Source organism: Triturus cristatus, chromosome 4_1 (genome assembly GCF_964204655.1).
Source record: "Triturus cristatus chromosome 4_1, aTriCri1.1, whole genome shotgun sequence".
Taxonomy (NCBI): Eukaryota; Metazoa; Chordata; class Amphibia; order Caudata; family Salamandridae; genus Triturus; species Triturus cristatus.
In genome coordinates, this window is record NC_140585.1 from 968,810,818 (window position 1) to 968,829,578 (window position 18,761).

The 18,761-nt window shown below is 40.8% G+C and overlaps 1 protein-coding gene across 1 annotated transcript in view; it reads right to left on the bottom strand.

The window, feature by feature from the left end:
* TRHDE (thyrotropin releasing hormone degrading enzyme) overlaps nt 1-18,761 on the bottom strand; it is a 1,875,424-nt gene that overhangs the window by 1,113,751 nt on the left and 742,912 nt on the right. The gene's annotated exons all lie outside the window — the stretch shown is intronic.

An 18,761-nucleotide genomic window follows, 5' to 3' on the forward strand; every position in this document is an offset into this window, starting at 1 on the left:
CTTTCCCATGCCAGGATGCTGCTTAAGATGCCGATAAATGTGGGTATAGGAAGCATGTTTGCTGCATTATTGAGAGGAGGGGGAGTAGAACAGAATGGTTTTTTGTATAAATTTGGGGATCCTAAGTTTTTTAAAAATATTAAGTTGAAGATTCTGTTGGGTTTTATAAAAACATGGGTCAAACTAAGAGGTGCAATAAAGGTGGGTTATTTCTCAGGTAGGTCACCATTATGGAACTCTCCCGGTTCCCCGTCATGGCTTCTTGATAGTTTGGCAGTACCTCTGAGAGAGGCGGGTCTGGAAATTTGGGGAGATCTCTTTTTTGATGGAGTTTTGCTATCTTGGGACCACATACTAGCTAGAGTGGGGTCAGGTCTCTCTAAATTTAAATATTTACAGATGGCAAGTTGGGCCCGTATTCAGAGCTCCGTCAGAGGTAGATTCCAAATAGGTGGTGAGAGTAGTATAGTGACCCTGTTGATGGATAGACCTCCTGCACCTAAAGAGATTTCGTTCTGGTATAACTTGTTACTAGATGAAGTTGACGGGGATTTTGCCTTACCTGAGACATTGTGGAGTTCCTCTTTCCCAGGGGAAGACCTTGAGAACATCTGGTATTCCTCTTTTAAAATCTTATGGGATACAGTGAAGCCATCGTGGTTATGTAGGAATCACCTCTTTACGTTACACAGGGCTTATTACTCCCCACAGCGGTTATCTAAATTTTCTAATGAATCCACTGTGGCATGCCCTAAATGCGGATTGTTAGCAGCCTCGGATCTACATATGTTCTATGAATGCCCATTGGTGTTACCGTATTGGGATGCTATCAGCACTCTGTTGACAAAATCTGTGGGGCATCAAATTTCAATTAATGCACTGTTCGTAATTTTTGGAACATCACTGGAAGTCCAAGGTTCGGTTAAAAAACTCTTGTTCTATTGTATCCTACTTGCAAGAAGAGAGATATGTAGGAAATGGAAGGATCCACTGCCCCCCACCTTGCTGGACTGGCGTTCATCAGTATTGCGAACATCAAAAATGGACCTAGTAAGATCGGGTAATCCCGAAAAACGAGATTTTTGGCACCTTTTGAATTGGTCCTAAGGGTGTGTTTGGGTTTTTTTTTTTCTTTTTTTTTTTTTCCCCCATCGTCCGATGATTAACGCTGCTTGGTCTGCTCTCCCTCCTAGATAAGGATATACCCAGACGTGGGTATTTAATAGCAGCAACATTTCCCTATATGGATTAATATCTCGCGGTGTATTCTCTGGAGAGTCTTTGAGTAACACTGAGTGCTATCCTAGTCTGTGAGAGCACTACCAGTTAACCTGTGACAGTGTATTGCATTTTTTCTTCTCTCCTAGGGTTTCTATGCGACTTTCCAAGGGCAAAATGAGGACAAAAAAAAAAAAACAGTAGCAAGAAACCTGGGAGTGCAGTTTGACTCCGTCTGCCCTCAGCTTCAAACCACACGTACTGATGGTAGCTGGGACCTGCTTCACCCGTATAAAATCTTTGAAATTTTTTTGGGCTCTACTTCCACTTGCAGCAAGGAAATCAGTAGCAGTCACCCTGATCCTGACGCGACTCGACTACTGCAACAGCCTCCTGGCAGGAATCAACAAACAAACATTAAAAAGACTCTAAGTAGTCCAACATGCAGCAGCACGGCTGGTTTTGAAACTACCACGAAGTTCCTCCGCATCGGCAGCCCTAAAAAACTCTTCATTGGCTCCCTGTACATAAGGGAATACTCTTCAAGATTCTCTTATCACCTTTAGAGCTTCACTCAAACTAGGGCCAAAATACCTCGTATCAAGATTCACCCCTCACAGTACAACCAGAACACTCAGGTCATCGTCCACCAACCTACTCAAACCTCCTACTTTTAGATGCAAAACTAGGGGAGGATAAACAATGGCTGTATTAGGTACCAGAGCTTGGAACCTACTGCCAATGCATCTGAGAACGCATAAATCTGAAACACAATATAGAAAAGCACTAAAAACCTGTATTTTCGAAGCTTCGGATGAACTCTGCCTCTCACTCATCTAAGAAGCTCAGAGAAGCCGCTCACCTCCATACCAGCGCCAGGATGCTCCTTTCGGACTGGCAGTCAGCGCTTTATAAATACTACTTTTCAATTAATTTCATTTCATTTCCGTCCAGGAGAATTAGCAATCAGGTCAGTATGTGGTGCATGCATGGACTAGAATATCATGCAGTAGGTTCATTTGAACGTTTTAATACTGAGTATACATGAGAGGCCTGAGCAGAACCTGTCAAGTGACAGGTCAGTGAGACGTGAAGGCCCTAATAATTGTCATGAGATATGAATGGTCATTTTAGGCGTACCAACCTGGGATAATTTTTTTTAAACTTCTTTCTTTGATTTTATATAAAAATAATATACCGAATAACCCACACCCATCCGCACCAAACAGACATTTTCCCTTAAGATAGCTTCCAATATTTAGTTAAGGAGAAAAAAAAAAGAGGAAGAAGAAAAAAGACAAGAAAAAATAACAGATATCTTTCACAACAGACAACCCCACTTATGTCAACACGTCTGAGTATGCTCACCATGCCTAGTGATGTTTAGAGATTCTTAGTTACTAAAGGAAAGCCAGGCTCTAGACATTTTTTCCTGTACCTTCTTGTTAATTCGGGAGTAAATAGCCCTTTCGAGGTAATAAATTGATATTAGATGTGCAAACCATTGATGAAACACTGGGGGGGTCGAGCCAGACAGTAGTTAAACAGCTCAGATAAATAGCCATGGCTATAAACATGAATGGTTCAACATTGGATAGAGCTGACTCATCATGGACCCCTAATAGGATCTATAGAGGAGACAGAATAATGTCTATCCCAAGTTTATTAGCAAGAAAATACTTAATCCCTAATTTGAGACCATCTAGTGCCAGACTGGTTGCCAACAGATGCACAAGATCCACACCATACTCCCTAGATCTGAGGCAACCGGTTCCGGAGGTTCCCGACCATCTAACTATCTTTCCAGGTGTGATATAAAGATTGAAACAGCTCTTAAAGTGTTGGGCCTGTAGATTAGCAGAAATTAGAAACACCTGCCGTTGACCTCAACAGATCACTAGGTTGGGCATTAATTGTATCCACCCAGCTCTGGGAATTTTTGACCATATCATCCAGCATTGTGTTAATTAAAAAAAAAAATACTATAAAGGACCCCTATCCGGGTTTCATCAGCCAAAATCAATTTGACAATCTCTACCTTATTGAAACCCATCATCCCACCATCTTTCTTCTTTAGAAAATCCGTTGTTTGTAAAAATTTGCAAAAGTCTCTATGGTGAAGCTTAAACTCTTGTCGCTGCATATCAAAAGAGGTAAAAGAATTAAACGGAAAAAAATCTCCAAGCGCACAAAGTCTGTGTGACTCCCATTTAACCATATAAACATCAAGAAAGGGGGAACAACCTTTACAACGCAACTTTTACAACGCACTACCATTACAACGCATTTTTTACAACGCATAATCCATTACAACGCATGACATTACAACGCATGACACTACAACGCATTTTTAAAAACTACCTTTACAACGCATTCCATTACAACGCATACTACCATTACAACGCATACCATTACAACGCATAATATTACACTATACTATCCAACACTTACCCTACTGATGCACCCCCTGGAGTTAGAATAGTAATTTTTACCCCTATATTATCCAACACTTACCCTACTGATGCACACCCTGGAGTTAGAATAGTAATTTTTACCCCTATACTATCCAACACTTACCCTACTGATGCACCCCCTGGAGTTAGAATAGTAATTTTTACCCCTATACTATCCAACACTTACCCTACTGATGCACCCCGTGGAGTTAGAATAGTAATTTTTACCCCTATACTATCCAACACTTACCCAACTGATGCACCCCCTGGAGTTAGAATAGTAATTTTTACCCCTATACTATCCAACACTTACCCTACTGATGCACCCCCTGGAGTTAGAATAGTAATTTTTACCCCTATACTATCCAACACTTACCCTACTGTTGCACCCCCTGGAGTTAGAATAGTAATTTTTACCCCTATACTATCCAACACTTACCCTACTGATGCACCCCCTGGAGTTAGAATAGTAATTTTTACCCCTATACTATCCAACACTTACCCTACTGTTGCACCCCCTGGAGTTAGAATAGTAATTTTTACCCCTATACTATCCAACACTTACCCTACTGTTGCACCCCCTGGAGTTAGAATAGTAATTTTTACCCCTACACTATCCAACACTTACCCTACTGTTGCACCCCCTGGAGTTAGAATAGTAATTTTTACCCCTACACTATCCAACACTTACCCTACTGTTGCACCCCCTGGAGTTAGAATAGTAATTTTTACCCCTATACTATCCAACACTTACCCTACTGTTGCACCCCCTGGAGTTAGAATAGTAATTTTTACCCCTATACTATCTAATACTTACCTTAAATGTAATTTAATATTATGCGTTGTAATGGTATGCGTTGTAAAGGTAGTATGCGTTGTAATGGTAATGCGTTGTAAAGGTATTTTTTAAAAATGCGTTGTAGTGTCATGCGTTGTAATGTCATGCGTTGTAATGGATTATGCGTTGTAAAAAATGCGTTGTAAGTGCATGCGTTGTAAAAGTGTGCGTTGTAACGTCATACAACCTCAAGAAAGATATCCGGCAGCAGCGGATTGTCCAGTATTAGGGTATAATATTTAAATCTCCCCAAGCCAAATGTTTTGCTAATTTCACCCCAAATACAAAAAGCTGCAGTTAGAGCTATGAAACAGACTTTTTTATAATAACCAAAATCGGTTTACCGGGGATAGCCGAAAAACATAGAGGATCTTGGGACGGAAAATCATTTTGATCAGGTTACTCCTCCCAATTAGGGACAGCCTCAAATTGTTCCATTACCCGAAGTCCTGTTTGGCCTTTTGGATTAAAGGTGTAAGGCTGGCCTCCACAATCTTTCAGACATCCAAACTAATTATTCCTCCAAGGTAAGTTGCCTCTTTAGTAACCCGCTCATCCAAAAGGTGTTCCTCTTTATGATAATAACTTGAGTTTTCTCCCTATTTAATAAATAACCAGAAAATTGGCCAAATCTCTTAGCCTCCTTCTCGATCATTACAAGAGTACCACTAGGTGCAGAGGTAGCGATAGCCAGGTCATTGGCATATGCCAAAATCTTCATCTCTCCACCTGGTAACTTGATCGAATGGATTGCACGATTATGATTGATTTGCCTGAACAAGGGGTCGATACAGAGTGCAAATAACAGGGGGGGAGCAGGGACACCCCTGCCTGGTACCCCGTTTGATAACCACCTCTTCGGAGTTGCCCCCATAATGGAATTCTTAGCTCTAGGTAGATGATTAAGGGCTTTCACCGCACTAATAAATCCCTGGCCGATTCCCTGGTAGGACATTACTGTCAAAAGAAACAGCAAGGATACCCTAGCGAACGCCTTTTCGGCGCCCAATAGAGTTAGAGCTGTAGGATCTTGAGTAACTCCAGCCACATCAAAAAGGGTAATCACCCACCGAATGTGGTCGGTGATGCCCCAGCCGGGGAAACAACCATGCTGCACAGGAGATATGAGCCGGTTAAGAACTATAGAGAAGCGGGTGACCGAGATTTTAGCATAAACCTTAGAGTCACTATTGATAAGTGTGATGGGACGATATAAACCCAGCTCCGTAGGAGTTTTTCTTTGTTTTTTTTTTAAACACCAGTATTTTGGCCGTAGACCAGCTATCAGGCGGAGTCAGCCCTTCCTGGATCTTCTAGTTCGGTCAGAAACCCTTTTAGTACCCCTGCAAATATCTTCAGTCCATGCCCGTAGCCTTCCCAGAATTTAAGCTATCAATAGCAGCACCTATCTCTCACATGCCTAGTGCCTCCCTGTCTTCTACCATGAGGGTCTCTTCACCAAGTTCAGAGAGATATTCCCCCATGACTACGGCATCCTCATTAATCTCATTAGAATATAGATGTTGATAGAATTGTTGAAGACCGCTCTAATCCCAGCCTAATCAGATTTGATACCAGACAGAGGATCCCTAATCTCCGTTATCTGGCCCTTGACCAGAGACTGTTTTGTTTTAAAGGCTAGCTGTTGCCCAATAACCAGCTGAAAGGATAGATGTTTGCCGTCACCGCCTCAACCTTTATTGCGTCCGGATTTCCATGCATCCCACCTGTGCGCTAAGTTTTCCACTGCATCACCCACCGACCAGAATCGCCTTTAGAATTTGATGCACTGCTTCCCCTCATAGTTCAGAACCAAAGTAACACTTCTCTTGCATGCAGCACAACTGACACATCGCTTTCCCAGGGACTCAGGAACCGACACATTGTTCTGTTTTCCGATGCTTCCCGTTTTTGCGGCCGTTTTTTACTTGTGGAATTTGATGCATCTGAGGTACTTTGTGTAAAACCAACGCAGCCGCAGAATTGCTTGAACCTTTTAAAATGTGATATTTTGAGTTTGTTTGTTGCATTTTTGTCCTTTTTGTCTTGTTTTGTTTAGATAAAGATTGTTTATTTTGCTAAACTGGTTTGGTGTCCATTTGTATTGTTTTCACTGTGTTACTGAATTTGTTATGTACAAATACTCTACTTATTTCCAAGCTAACAAGGGTGTGAGCAGGGGTTATTTTAGCTGTGTAATCCCCTTACCGTGACTAGAAGGAAGGGCTCCTACTTAAGTAGGGTGCAAGTACTGCCAACTAGAGACCCCTATTTCTAACAAGGGGGATAAGAAAACTGTGAAGTGTACAATGGAGAATGAGGATGAAGGGGATGACGATAATGAATCCTTGTGCGATGATGGGGTTCTATGCATTGAAGATGCTGTCTGTTTATGAGAGACTTCCCTGGATGTCAGTGCCAACTTTAAGAAAAAGCCCTTATGTGATATAATCATTGGTGGGATACAAATGCAAATTGTTCCTGACGCTAATTCGCCTTATAACACAATGTGGGAAGACAAGTTTGAAAGAGGGTGTTAGGAAAATGCTTGAAGCCGACGGATGTACACCTGGTCATGTTTACTGGGGAGGAAATTCCCATGGTTGCATTTGTGGAAGAAAATTTTGAGTTTAAGAACAGGTCAGCTCAGTGAAAGTTGCACGTAGCAGAAAAGGGACCGACCATCTACTCGGTGGGTTGCTCAGTCAGCATTGGGTACCACCTTGATCCCGACAGGAGACACAAGGTAATGCTTTGGTGAGCATTCAAAGTGCATGAAAAATTAAGTTAAGGAACTGTTTCCCAGTGTGTTTTTTTTTTTAGCAAAGTGGGGAAAATATGCAGATTTGTCCACAAGATTGTACCAAAGGAAGGAGCGGTATGCCCATGTCATAAGGAAAGGAAAATTCCTATTGGTGTGAGGGATGGTGTTTTGGTGGAATTGGATGCTTTAAAGAGCAAAGGCATAAACTAACCCATGGAAAGTGCAGAGTGGTTGGCTCCCTTGTACGAAGGTCGGATGGCCCTTTGCATATGTGCATTGACCTTAGGGAATTAAACAAAAACATTGTAATCAATAAATTTCCCTTGCCTAGAATAGACAAACTTCTTTCACAGTCTTAAAGAATAAAATGGTTTTCGACCATAGATTTGAAGTTGGCCTATCACCAGGTTCAACTGCATCATCTAAGCAGGGACCTTACAGCATTCATCACCCCTTTTGGATGTTATAGATTTATATAGATGACATTTTGCCTTGCATCAGCAGCTGCATTATTCCAGCACTTAATGTGCAAAAATCTTCAAAGACGTCAAAGGGGCGACATATTTTCAGGAAGACACATCCTGATGATGGGCTAAGACAAATAAGAACATAAATAGAGATTGAAGTCAGTTCTGGAAAAGTTAGCGGAGAAAAGCTTGACTGAAGAGTTGAAGAAATGCAGATTTGCAGCACATTTGGTTACATGTTTAGGCCATGAGGGGGGTGGTGATATCACACAAAAAAGAGATAATTGAGGCAGTAGGTAACTACCCAGCCCCAACCTCAAACGAGAAAGTAAGTCTTCCTAGGGCTTGCAGAAGTGTACTCTAAATTCACGCAGAAATTTGCGATGAAGACACATGGACTTATGCAGTTGTAGAAATTGAGGCAGGAATTTGTATGGAATGATGATGCTGCAGGGGAATTTGAAAAGATAAATCACAAGTTAAGCACAGCTATTCCTGTGCAGGGTTTTAATGCAGAAGCACACAGCATAATAATTACAGATGCTAGCGGGAAGAGGTTGGGGACAGTTTTAACACAAGTGGTTGACACTGGGGAAGAATTCCAGGTAGCTGTTGCCTCTCATTCACTGTCTCCGCCAGAGGTAACATTTAGAGATATTGAAAAAGAGATGTTAGCTGTAGTCTGAGTTACGGAAAAATTCTGACAATATATTTGGGGATCACGTTTCACCTTACGTACAGACCATAAACCTTTAGTGAAAGTTCTGACTTCTGGTGGTATTATCAGAGCTACTCCAAGGATAGTAAGGCTGACCTTGAGATTGTTGGATTTCATGTATGACATGGAGTATATGCCAGGGAAAAGGAATAAAGTAGCTGATTACATGAGCCGGTCCCCTTTGCCCTTCATTGAGGGGACACATGATGAATAGGAGTATCTCAGCATAGCCGTGATTAGGGACAGCAAAGATGCCATAATAAAGGAAGAATGGGAAGTAGAGTATGAAAAAGATGTAATACTAAGCATGGTGAAAAATGTAATTACCATAGGGTGGGCAAATAAGAAATATTCACAGGAGGAATGCAGAAGCTTGTGAGAGATCAAGGATGAGCTGTCTCTTAATGAGACAAGTTACATTTTTAGGGGAGACAGAGTGGTACCTCCAAAGGTGTTGAGACCTAGAGATATTGTCATAAACAATGAAGGACATCTGGGTATTGTCAAACTAAAGGAAAGAGAGAAAGCTATGTATTGGTGGCTTGGCATACATGGAGACATAGAAAGATTTGTAAACAAATTGCCAACTAAGTGCTAATTCTGTCAAATCTTCAGTCCATGTTAAGACCATCTCTGGGAGACAGGTGGTATCCAGAACATCCCGAGTATAGATATTTTGGTCCTATCCTTGATGATGGGGAGAGTACAAATATGTCATTGTTGCTATTGATCATTACTCCAAATGGCTTGAAATCGAAGTAACCAAAAAGGTTGACACCAAGACCATAATTACCTTTCTGGAAATATTATTTTACAAGGAAGGCATTCCAAAGTCCATACTGAGTGAGAATGGGCCACAGTTTATCTCAGGAAGGTATGAGAGCTTCATAAGCAGGAATAGTATTCTTAGAGAGAAAGCCCCAGTCTACCATACAGCTGGGAATGTCATTGTGGAACGCTTCAATAGGGTAGTGATAGGGAGTGTTCAAGCATCCATTAATGCAGGAAAAGACTGGGTGAAGGAATTGCACAGTGCCATTTGGGAATTTAGAATAACATCCACACAGTATACAGTCTGTTTAGGATTCTAAGAGGAAGGGAACCATTTACAAAGGACAACTTAGCTTGGAGTAATATGAAAATATGCAGTAAATGGTCTCCTCCGGTAGTGGGATCAAATTTGAGGAAGATGCGAGTCTATTCAAAGTCAGCCCGGTTGAATGACAAAAAGGAGTGACATTTTAGCAGGCTGGCCCAGTGTAATAGTATTCTTGATTGGCAATTTACTGAGAAAGACAAAACTCCACTATCCATGGGCTGGATATGGGCGGAGATAACAAATACAAATGAAAAAGTAATGGCTTCCACTTTGAGAGAAGGAGGTGGAAGTAGTAGACGTGAAGCCTATAATTCTATGATTGAGTCCTTGGTTCAGAATAGTTGTGTTAGTGCATAAGGCAGGTGTAGACCTGTAGTATTGCCCAAAAAAACTTGATAATTTGATGATGTAATTATATATTCAGGAAGAAAGGGAGTATAGGGTTGTTCTTTGATGATGCAGGTTGCATGCTCGGGGTTTGATCTCTATACAATATGGATTATTGTTTCCTGATAATGCAGGTTAGCAGGTGTCCCACATTTGCATGTTTATCGTATCTTGTAATATCTTCTGGTTCACATCTCGGATAACAATTGAGGTTGTGTATTTCATTTAATCTTTCCAGTCTATACAACAATGTCCTACAGCAATGTTAATTTATTAGTGCTAAGTTAGAGTATACTTTGTGTTATATTGTAAGTTTTGTTTGTTATACAAGAAAGTCCTACCACAAAGTCAATTTATTGGTGCTAAGTTATTTAGAGTATAAATTGTTTTATAATGTATGTTTTGTAAGTTGTATAAAGAGGGGAGATATGGTATCCTGGTTATCTGTGTCTAGGTAACAGCATGCCACATGTACTGGAACGTGGTGGGATGGAAGGGAGTGGGTTGTGGCAGTTAGAGGCGTTACCGGTGGTAAGAGGTTGCTACCAGCTGACTCTCCAATAAATGTAAAACTTACTTCTGTGGTCCACGTCATTCTTACTACAAATGTTTCACAACTTCAGGCACCTTGAAATATTAATGTCACAGGATTGGTTGGCCCTTTGACCCACCTTGAGCCGTCAACAGCTACTTATTTTCTTCTGAAGGCCTATGAAAACATAGGGCCTCATTTACTAGTTTTTGACGCAGGGCGGCACTGCTCTGCATCAAAAGAAAAGGGCAAGAATGCGCCATATCTATAATATGTGGTGCATTCCTATCCTCTTCCACTGCACTGGCACACAATTTGCTGCCTTGCGTGCACCAATGCAGGCACCCTTGCACAGTCTGTATTTTAGGAATTATGATTTTGGTGAAGGAACAGACACCTTCCTGCACAAAAACAATCAATGAAGGCATTTTCCTCCCAGGATTACAAGCCCTTCTAAATCTGGGTATGCATCAAAATCCATGGGTGTTGCGTGGGAACATCCACTGCAACGCCCTGGAACAATTCTTTGATGCAGATTAAGGCAACACAGCAACATGCGCGGCTTTGCCTTACTCCATATCTATGAAGCCACAAAAAGCAACGCAAAGTGGCTTTGTGTGGCCTTATAGATATGGGTCTGGAATCTGTGCTAAGAAGAAATGTATGTATCCGTGAAGCAATGGGCTTGTAAATGAGCCCCATAGTTTGGAGCTCTGTTGTAACACTGTCTCCATTGCCAGGTATGTTATGCATGACTTTAAACAATTGCCATCAACATAAATACAGTTGGGTGCTAAATGTCAATTTAATAATGCTTTTCCATGCAGTGTTATGTGGTAAACAATGCAATGTGATAGCTCACTTTAATCTGTAAAAAACTAGGAACCGCTTTAGTACAGATGTAATCATTTCGCTTGTACTCAGCGTGCCATAAATGGCTTCTAAGGCTCTTTCATACAGGTTAATGGTTATGTGAACGGGATGCACACCGTGTTTAATCCTGATTGCTGTATTCTCTTTAGTCCTCCAAGAGTGCGTGCGTGAACTGGCATAGTGCCTCACCCTGGTGACACTGACAACATCAACACTTGAATGGGGTGTCCTTAACACCCCAAGCCAGGCGCACTGCGTAATTCGTTAATTCGTTACTTGATGCTACTGCATTTGTCCAATCTTGCACAATTAATCACAGGTAATCTTGTCTCTGCTTAACGCCGTTTGATCCACACAAAGAATAATGCCATTTGCCAAATTTCTAATACTTATGATGCGACCATCCGGACTTCTGTCATAAATACGAAAGACGCATAATTCTTCTCAGGCAAGTTCTTTATTGGAAACCCAATGCATTTCGGACTACATGAGTCCTTCTTCGGGGGTAACTACAATTAAAACATTGTACAATTAATTACCACTTTATACAATCTCATGATGCTTTCAAGTTTTCAACAGAATTAAATGTTTTAGTCGACTGCACTGCTAAACTATGTACTGGTACGCTATTGTCCTAAACGATATGCATGGTTACGCTTAATCACTAAAACCCCTTCTATCTTTCACTCCCCGGGACCTGGCCCTTGCAAGTTATCAATCACCCTTCTAAACTCCGTGTTGTTGCATAACAAAACCACCCTCATAACCTGACGTGCTAGTAATCGTCATCTTCTTTCCTGCCCTCCCGTCACAACTGGGTACAGCGTGTTGATCTTTTAACAAACAAACGTTTTTAATGTCTTCGACACATACCTGCCCAAGAGCTTAATCAAGTCCACATCCTTGTTACGGAAAGAAAGTTCACCCGCCCATACCCGAGCTCGGTTTTTAAACCAGGCACGTAAGCCCTCCCTCATAGTCACGAGTTAAGATTGGACACCTGATTGTAATTTAACCGCTGTAAACCTAATCTCTACTACGACACTGGGAGTCGTAGTAGAGATTAGGTTTACAGCGGTTAAATTACAATCAGGTGTCCAATCTTAACTCGTGACTATGAGGGAGGGCTTACGTGCCTGGTTTAAAAACCGAGCTCGGGTATGGGCGGGTGAACTTTCTTTCCGTAACAAGGATGTGGACTTGATTAAGCTCTTGGGCAGGTATGTGTCGAAGACATTAAAAACGTTTGTTTGTTAAAAGATCAACACGCTGTACCCAGTTGTGACGGGAGGGCAGGAAAGAAGATGACGATTACTAGCACGTCAGGTTACGAGGGTGGTTTTGTTATGCAACAACACAGAGTTTAGAAGGGTGATTGATAACTTGCAAGGGCCAGGTCCCGGGGAGTGAAAGATAGAAGGGGTTTTAGTGATTAAGCGTAACCATGCATATCGTTTAGGACAATAGCGTACCAGTACATAGTTTAGCAGTGCAGTCGACTAAAACATTTAATTCTGTTGAAAACTTGAAAGCATCATGAGATTGTATAAAGTGGTAATTAATTGTACAATGTTTTAATTGTAGTTACCCCCGAAGAAGGACTCATGTAGTCCGAAATGCATTGGGTTTCCAATAAAGAACTTGCCTGAGAAGAATTATGCGTCTTTCGTATTTATGACAGAAGTCCGGATGGTCGCATCATAAGTATTAGAAATTTGGCAAATGGCATTATTCTTTGTGTGGATCAAACGGCGTTAAGCAGAGACAAGATTACCTGTGATTAATTGTGCAAGATTGGACAAATGCAGTAGCATCAAGTAACGAATTAACGAATTACGCAGTGCGCCTGGCTTGGGGTGTTAAGGACACCCCATTCAAGTTTTGATGTTGTCAGTGTCACCAGGGTGAGGCACTATGCCAGTTCACGCACGCACTCTTGGAGGACTAAAGAGAATACAGCAATCAGGATTAAACACGGTGTGCATCCCGTTCACATAACCATTAACCATGAAATTTCACCCTAATTACGGTTTGCACCCACCACCGACATTAAGAAGACGATGAACAGATTGATGAAGCTTGACCCACACACTAGGCAATTTACATCGTGTTCTTTTGAATAATAGGGGTACTTTCGTAAATGATGTGGACTTTTTATTACAGAATATTTTTAGAGTATCTGCTTACAGCATCGAACAACGCACTGATGTCAAATTAGATTGGTTCTGTCTGTTGTATACATTATGTACATGCATATTTATGTTTAATTCAGAGAGCGGGTTTTAGAAACATAAGGCATGCTGGGAGTCGTAGTAGAGATTAGGTTTACAGCGGTTAAATTACAATCAGGTGTCCAATCTTAACTCGTGACTATGAGGGAGGGCTTACGTGCCTGGTTTAAAAACCGAGCTCGGGTATGGGCGGGTGAACTTTCTTTCCGTAACAAGGATGTGGACTTGATTAAGCTCTTGGGCAGGTATGTGTCGAAGACATTAAAAACGTTTGTTTGTTAAAAGATCAACACGCTGTACCCAGTTGTGACGGGAGGGCAGGAAAGAAGATGACGATTACTAGCACGTCAGGTTACGAGGGTGGTTTTGTTATGCAACAACACGGAGTTTAGAAGGGTGATTGATAACTTGCAAGGGCCAGGTCCCGGGGAGTGAAAGATAGAAGGGGTTTTAGTGATTAAGCGTAACCATGCATATCGTTTAGGACAATAGCGTACCAGTACATAGTTTAGCAGTGCAGTCGACTAAAACATTTAATTCTGTTGAAAACTTGAAAGCATCATGAGATTGTATAAAGTGGTAATTAATTGTACAATGTTTTAATTGTAGTTACCCCCGAAGAAGGACTCATGTAGTCCGAAATGCATTGGGTTTCCAATAAAGAACTTGCCTGAGAAGAATTATGCGTCTTTCGTATTTATGACAGAAGTCCGGATGGTCGCATCATAAGTATTAGAAATTTGGCAAATGGCATTATTCTTTGTGTGGATCAAACGGCGTTAAGCAGAGACAAGATTACCTGTGATTAATTGTGCAAGATTGGACAAATGCAGTAGCATCAAGTAACGAATTAACGAATTACGCAGTGCGCCTGGCTTGGGGTGTTAAGGACACCCCATTCAAGTGTCTTTCATACAGGTGGCATGGTGTGTTTCCACAGTGCACATGCTTCTTCCTTCTGGCTTCATTGATTTGAAACCATTAAGAGACATCATCTATCTCACTTGTCTGGCACTCCAAAGGCTGGTGACGGGTAGATATTTTTAGACAGAAGCTGAATCCAAGGAAATAATGCAAACCTTATAATGACTGCATCATTTTTCTGTGGATCATTAAAGTCACTGCAAGTGGTTTGTAAGTGCTAGACCTGTTAATACAGACATGATTTTATTTTATGCACATTTATACCCCTATCTGCATCACGGTTTGAGGTTTGCTACACACATACAAGGGTGCAGAGTGTAGTATGCTATTTATAACCATTGTTGAGTGTGGAGAGGGGCCATGGTCCATGAAAGTTGAAATCTCAAGTGGATCAAAATGCCCCTTCTCTCCCACAACAATGGTAATAAATGACATATTACACTTGCAGTTTATTATATATTGCATAAGAACAATAATATCTTTTTTAACCAAAAAAGGAGTGCTGGGGTTAAGTGTGAGTAGTAAGATGATCACAAGATCAAGACCTTGTGAATAGGATGCACATTGTTTCCTTCTGTAAATGCTTTGTAAATTGAATTTTTGAGAAAAGATGCATTGTTTTCCAAATAAATAAAGCTGTATTGTGATAATATATATCTAGGTAAATATATATATAGGTGTGTATATATATATATATTCACTGAAAAAACCATAGGTTTCACACACGTTATAGTTAGGAATTAGCATTTAAAAAACCTTGCAAATTCACTGAAAAAACCATAGGTTTCACACATGTTATAGTTAGCGGAAATTTTACTGATAAAAAACCAATGAAATTGCCCCGTTATAGTTAGTGCTGGCAACTATAACTCACGCGACCGCAATCCTCTGCTGATGCTAATACTGTATTTAGACACTTATTTGCCCATGTCTTCTTCCATACATTTTTAGCTATACATATATTACAAATATTTTTTTTTATAAAGACACATATGTCATCAGCAGAAGATTGCGGTCGCGTGAGTTATAGTTGCCAGCACTAACTATAACGGGGCAATTTCATTGGTTTTTTATCAGTAAAATTTCCGCTAACTATAACATGTGTGAAACCTATGGTTTTTTCAGTGAATTTGCAAGGTTTTTTAAATGCTAATTCCTAACTATAACGTGTGTGAAACCTATGGTTTTTTCAGTGAATTTGTACGGTTTTTTAAATGCTAAGTTACTTTACGCCATTCGAGGCGTGCGCGCCCACTTAACGCAGTGCGTTCCGTGCACGGTTTTTATCAACTTTAATAAGCCCTGTACATTTGGTGGCCTTCGGCCACCAAAAGCACAGGGGGTGGGGTCAATGTGGATAGTGTTTTTTTTATTTCGATTTTATAATTTCATGTTGCCAAAATATAGTTTTTTTACTGATTTAATAAGCCCTGTACATTTGGTGGCCTACGACCACCAAAAGCACAGGGGGTGGGGTAAGTGTGGATAGTGTTTTTTTTATTTCTATTTTTTACCGTACGCTTACCGTAAGCGTACGGTAAGCGTACTCGGCGAAATTGCCGAAAAAAAAATAAAACCGTTTTTGCTCTTGGGGGATGTTTGGGGACTCCCTCAACATGACTATGTGGGAGGGAGTTGTCAAAACAGCCCCGTAACATGTTTTTTGGCATCATGTTTGATAAATAACACTCAGTGCGAGAGACAAAATGGCGGACGCCGCTTCCTGGTTTCGGCCGATTCGAATGTTTACTAAGATCTAAGAGCCAATCAGATTCGCGCTCGCGCACGCCACCGTACGCGTACCGTAAGCTTACCGTAAGCGTACGGTAAGCGTACCGTAAGCGGGCTCAGATATATATATTGATTTAAAGGCTATTTTCTCAGAATCTACTGAACAGATTTACACCAAACCTACAAAAGGCACTTCCTTGACATAGGGACTACCTCTCTGCCAAATTTCTAGTAATTCTGTTCGGCCGTTCGGGCTGTAGCTCGTTCTAAAGGTCCTATGGAAAAATGCATGGGAAAAACGCGTTTTGGGACCCCCCTTTTATCTCAGCCCCCGCTTGACGAATCCCCCCGAGACTTTCAGGGTAGGAGCGGAGCGTAGCGCCCCACCTATTTTGAAAAATTCGCGAGGATTCGTCAACCAGCGCCAAAGTTATTCAAAATAGAATGTTGCGGATTTCCTATGGAAACGTGGTCCTAACTATAACTACCTACTGGCGACCGCCAGTAGGTAATATATATATATATATATATATATATATATATATAATGGCGGACACGAAGGGCATTTAAATAAATCGAAAACTTCGCACCGAGTACTGGGTCTCTTTTCGTCTGTTTCACTGAGGATTGCAGTGGCGAAGGCTATTGTGTATATGTATATATATATTTATATATTCACTTAAAGAAGCAAAGGGTAAAGAAACGATATAGTTAGGTGAATATGTCAGTGACAACAACAGTGTTTTGAAAAAAAAACACAGAAATTCACCAGTTATAGTTAGAAAAGCTATGTTTTGCATTCATTTTTACTGAAGCACTCAGTACAATGAAGTCCAAACAGTACAAAAAGAGTCCAAGAAAACACAGTGTGGATGAAGTAATCAAAGTCAGTATAATAGTGAAGTCTTCCTGACATCCCTCCAATCTTTACAAGGTAGGAAGACTGGTACATATGAAAGATGAAAGGCAGCCTACAGATGTTTTGTCTACTTGACTTTTTCAAGTCTGCAAACAGTACATATGGATGTGTTACAAAAGAATGGTGAGCATGGGGAAGTAGCTGATAGAATCCCAATCAAAGCGAACACCAATAGCAGTGAGGTGGTGTGAAGTATTGACAAAATGGAAAGAATAAAACAGTTGTCAATACAAAAGTGATCCATTTGGTAGACTCAAGAGTAAAAAAAAACCTGTGAAAATGAGTCAATAAACGCACGCTCACCCGATATTCCGTGAACAAAAAAACATGTGGCAAGGAAGTGAATCTAGAGCTCTCTATTGTGTGACTATCCTAATGTAAGTAAACGCCTATTGTTATAATGCACTTATAAATACTGTGCGTAATAAAGTATACCAAAAGCAGTCACATACCTGATGGTGCGTATACATTATGCTGCAACAGTCTGCGGCGAGCTAATGCCAAGTGTGGCCTTAATATTTCAATCAGACGGGGCTGTGATAAGCCTAAACCAAGGTAAGAGTAGTAAGACTTAGTCTAAAGAATATAACATACTGTGAACTCCTATCAAGTGAGCCTGAACTTTAACACTTACCCCATCTTCAGAGTGATCCAGAAAAAGGTTAGGCAAGTAGCAGTGAGTCGCAGACTCTAAATAGCATGACTGTGATAGTGTACAGAACAAAAGAGGACTCAAATGAACCTCTATGTTGGAAAGGTTAATTCTGCATGTTGGTAGAAAATGAAAAATACTACCTGGTCAACAATTCAAGTTGAGCGATATAGTGTAGCTAAACGTTATGTGTACAAAACTCAGCCAGGACCAAACGTGACCACATAGGCTGGACAAAACATGTATCAACATGATCTAGTCAGTGAAAAAGGAAAAAGTTCTATGAAGTATGAAAGATACTGCCATGTTAGAAGAGATCCTAGATAGGAGAAATGTAATACGCTCTTTTTGCAAAGTATGTTAAATTATCTATCTCTGAGAGAAAATACATATTTAGGACCACAGAGAGAAAATGCTATCACCATAGGTGGTGCAACCTATGGGACAGAACATGCTTTCTTACATTCAAGACACGAAAGACCTTCTCAAGAAACACTCTGACTTTGTCTGGACTGAAAACAACATCTTTGTCACATTAGATGTTTGCTGTCTTTACTCACGTATTCCTAAAGAAAAGGGCATATTTGCCAAAATGGGCTGGGTCAAAAACAGTACAATTTTTTTATTTTGCCCCCGGGGTGGTCCCTCTGGGTCCCCACCACAGAGTGAAGGGGGGCAGGGTATCCCTACCCTGCCCCATTATATATTTTTTATTTCAGGATAACATCTTTCTCATGTTCCTGGCAGTCAATCAGAGTGCTTGCTCCAACGGAAGCAAAATGGCCTAAGGGAAAACAATGTTCCCTCGACCAATCAGAAAGCTCTCTCTTTTAATTGGTGCTCCAGCGAGACTCTTACGGGAGTACCTCAGACCTAACTGTCCAGATGTACATTTATTTTTAAACTTTAATTTCTCAAAAAGTACTGAATAGATTTACACCAATTCATAAAAAGC